The 4,190-nt window shown below is 42.0% G+C and overlaps 1 protein-coding gene across 5 annotated transcripts in view; it reads left to right on the top strand.

Moving 5' to 3' along the window:
- The window catches only part of GPR155 (G protein-coupled receptor 155), a 32,289-nt gene continuing 28,099 nt past the window's right edge, over positions 1 to 4,190 (top strand). For 3 of the 5 annotated variants that reach the window (XM_035896192.1, XM_035896189.1, XM_035896193.1), the window contains exon 1: positions 7 to 90. The gene's annotated coding sequence lies outside the window, so the exon portion shown is untranslated. Of the gene's footprint in view, positions 91 to 113; positions 477 to 4,190 lie in introns of those variants that run through there. The other 2 variants (XM_035896190.1, XM_035896191.1) reach the window with 2 other exon arrangements.

The following is a 4,190-nucleotide window of genomic DNA, read 5'->3' as shown; positions in this document are numbered from 1 at the left end:
GGCTTCGGCCTTGGAGAGGTTGTCACCTTGGCACAGCACAAATCCTCTATACGTACCCTTGTGCAGAGGCGCCTACCAAAAGCGAAGTAGGTAAGCTGTCCGCTCCTTCCCCCGACTTTAGCTTTATTTTCTAATGAGACAGCTGTCACACAGGACGGTGCTGTTATTTTTTTCCCCTCTCGGGTGTTTCTGAGTGGAAATGCTGTGTGCTCGTAGCTGGGGTGACCATGGAAAGGAGCGCCGTGATGGGCAAGGAAGGGGCAGGCGAGAGGCATTTGTTTTGTTGAGGCTTTCTCACTGTAAGTCAAAGGATGTTTCACCCCTGTTTGGCAAGTGGAGTAAGTGAGGCACTTCCTAAGGGGTACCAACAATAAGATATAATCTGTATTTTGAAAAATGTTTTGCCATTTGCTTCAAAAGTATGTGTCCATCTGTTGACAAGCCCCAAGATGAGCCTTACTGAAAATTAAGGGAAGGTATGTTTTCCATTCATTTTTCTGGCTTGGTTTTTTGTGCTCTTGGCAACTGTTGCTTCATTTGGTCTTGTCTGAACAGCCGCACTGACAAATTTTGGTCTAGCTCTAAGTGTTGCTGTTGTGAGCTCTGCCAGTCGTGTGCTCAGGGCAGGCCTCGGCTTCGCTGGGCTTCCTCCGCATGCAGCTTCTCTGCGGTCCAAGCGCTTTCTTGTAATGACAGTGTAGAAAAAAAAAAAACTGAAAGAGGAAATGTGATCTCAAAGAACAAATGCTCAGAGACATTTAAGGTCTGATATTTCTTGGTGCATTGTCTGGATTTCAAGCTAGTGGTGGCCCACTTCTGGGATTAATTACCATTACGATATTATCCTGTATCTGCTTTCTTAGCCCGGTAGAGAGAAAAGTAAAAATTGCGGTTAAGAACTGCAGTAATCACTTCTTCCCACTTTTATCACTGTAAGGATCTCAAGTTGCTTCCCCTTTGACTTACTGTGCAAACTTTTTCACGACCATGCATATGGTACGTTCTTATCTGAGCTGAGGATGAGGTGCTATTGCTGCCATAGCTGGTAACTCTTCCTGCCCCGATTCTACTTTCAGCCTCCTGAATAAAATAATGTGTCATCCTTGGGATGTTTCTACATTGCACTGAAGAAGGAAATGAGGTCATGTTGTGGGATATAATTTATGAATAATGTGCACAGCCTTGCCAGTGTCACCAGAATTATCCTGAGAGTGATTATCGGTTGAAAGCTTGAGGGTGAGAGACCAGAGAGATGTACATTGAGGTATCTCTTCTATTCGGTCATACCATCTTTGACTTTCATTAAAAAAGAAAATGAAAGGGATTTTCCTGCTGGAAAAGGAGACAACTTCTCTATTTCAGTACTCAGTGAGGAACCTGATGTTGCTTAACTCACAGCTGCTGGAGAATTGAGTTTCTGGTCTGGTGAATTTTAACACTTTACAAATATTGACAACCTATGGGAGAAGTGGGCAAATACCAGTGCTCCGGTTTGTTTCAATGGAACTGTAAACTGCACTTGTTCCTTGCTCTCTGTCTGTTGTTGGTCTTCATACCAGGCTTCCTCTCGTGCTGGCTGCACTGTCCTTCCTTACAAACACAAGCTGACAGTCTGGCTGCAAGCAGCTATGCTCGACACAGTTGACAGCAGATAAGGCAGCATTATTCCTAAAAGCTTTGTCGTCTTTGGTCTGCGGTTCCCAACAATACAGCTGTGTCTGAGTTTTCAAGTGTTCAAATCTCAATCCTCAATCCCTGAAGGGATAACCACAAATCATATGTCCTGTGGAGTGAAAGCTAAGTGCTTTCCTTTAGGACTGTGTTGTGTTTTCTTATTTTAGTGTCATTTGACTAATTAATTTGTTATATCTACTGTAAGAGCAGATGAGTTTCGGTGTAGAATATTTAAGATTTTAGGGTTGCATCAGATCAGTATATTTGATTTCATTAAGAACTGTGAATTGAAGACATTTTTCTCATGTGAGATGCTAGTTTGAGTAAAGCCCCAGGTGTGATAAGGCTGTGTGTTAAATCTGCAATTAGTCATTACATAACCTCACAACAGTTATGTAAATGCACGTATCCTATAGAGCAAAAGGGGCTGAGAGATGTATTCACTGTGTTTAAGCAGCACACTGTGCAAGAGCTTGCGTTTCTGGAAAATACCCGCACCTCTGCAAGAGGTAATCTCTGTTATATGTGAATGTTTTGGGATGTGCACATCTCTGGAGCCGAAGACGTGAGTCGCACCCAAAGCCCTCTGAGGAGTGCCAGTACCAGCTTCACTGCGATGCAGTTTCTGTCTTTGAAACTCATGTGGTTCACTGAAAATTGGGCCCCTTGTAATGAAGTTCAAGGTGAGGGTAGCCTGAAGGAAGGCTGCAGGAATATTTGTGGCACTTTACATTAGATGGTCGTAGGATGTGTGCATGTATATCCATGTCAGTTTTGATCTAGTGAGGAAGATACAGGATTTAGCACATGCTACTGACTGAACAACTAGAGAGTCAGTCTTCTGCATATTTATTTAAGTCCTGAATTACAAAATGGGGACAAGCATACTTCTATATTTTTTAGCAATTTTAGGAGGAGAAATAGTAAGTTTAATACAGAGGGAAGAGAGGTGTTTAATTAATTTAGGCACAATTTTAGTTTAAAAGTATGGGCTTATGTAGCTATATTGATTGACTTACCTGTGAAGGTTTAGTCTGTGCGAGCAAAAAGCCTGGATAGCTCGAATCACTTTTCAGGAGAGAAAGAGAGGACTGAGATGTTAGAGTGGTAAAAGTCTATGTAACTGTATGTAGACTGTGGCTTTTGTGAATATGAATATCAGAAAATAAATTTTGTCATTAGTATTGACACAGTGGTAAAAGATACAGCCTTGGATAGGAAGGCATGGGGGATGAGAAGGAATGGCAGAATTTAGGGATAGATACAGCCAAAGCACACTTCCACTACAGATTAAATGTTGCATTTGGTTAAAAAATCTTCACGTTTATCTTATTTTTTCAAAGCAGGGAGTAGGTTGAACATGTTGCTTTGCCAGGAGCCTATGCAATGCTACAACCTTGAAGAATTTGAGGTGGGGCTCTGCCAAAAACCTGCTTTTTACCTTGCAGCTAGTGTAGAATATGGCTGGCTTCTTTCAAGAATTCAGTGTTGGAAATCTGGCTCTGATCATCCTCTTTTGGATGTTTTGCAAATCCCAACAACTTCCTTAAGTTTTGCTAGTAGAAGAAATGGTTTGTTTTCTGCTTTATTTATTTAAACTTTTTCCACCATTCTGTGGTAGACAATGCTTTGGGCTCCTGGCCCAAATACACCTGGGTGAATGTATCATCTATAACATAAGGCAAAAACAACCTTTAAAATAAGCCCTACTTAGAGTGTGACTCATTTGCTTTGGGAGAAGAGGTAGCCGAGGCTACTGGACAGATTTGGATGATCCAGCTGTTCAGTCCAGATAAATTATAACAGCATTGTAGGATTGCTTACTAAAAGCCTGAGGCATAAATAAAAGTTATGAGTCAAAGAGTTTATGCTACATGTGAATATATGTATGCTGGATGCCAGGGTGTGAAATGGAGCATACAAGATCTCACCTTTGCTCTGATTTGATTTACTTCCTTATTTACCTGGCTTTTATGTGTTCTCTATTCCCTGAGGATAGGATCCAAAGAGGCTGGGAAGACTTCTTAAACCAGTAGTTAATTTGCACAGATCTAGCCACCGTGCTTGTACAAAGCACTGGCTTGGGAATTAGGAATCTCAGCTTTGCCACTGATATAGAATCATAGAATCTTAGAATCGTCTAGGTTGGAAAAGACCTTTAAGATCATCAAGTCCAACCATTAACCTAACCCTGCCATCCCACCACTAAATCATAGAATCATAGAATGTTTTGGGTTGGAAGGGACCCCTAGAGGTCATCTAGTCCAACCCCCCTGCAGTGAGCAGGGACACCGCTAACTAGATCAGGCTGCTCAGAGCCCCGTCCAACCTGGTCTTGAATGTTTCCAGGGATGGGGCCTCCACTACCTCTCTGGGCAACCTGTTCCAGTGTTTCATCACCTTCATTGTAAAGAACTTCGTCCTTATATCTAGTCTAAACCTACCCTGGTTTAGTTTAAAACCATTACCCCTTGTCTTGTCACTGCTGGCCCTACTAAAAAGATTTTCCCCATCTT

The sequence above is a fragment of the Egretta garzetta genome, unplaced genomic scaffold, assembly GCF_000687185.1.
Source record: "Egretta garzetta isolate BGI_Z169 unplaced genomic scaffold, ASM68718v1 scaffold16, whole genome shotgun sequence".
NCBI classification, from domain to species: Eukaryota; Metazoa; Chordata; class Aves; order Pelecaniformes; family Ardeidae; genus Egretta; species Egretta garzetta.
The sequence above is the reverse complement of the archived record's forward strand: the minus strand, read 5'-3'. Positions and strand labels throughout refer to the sequence as shown.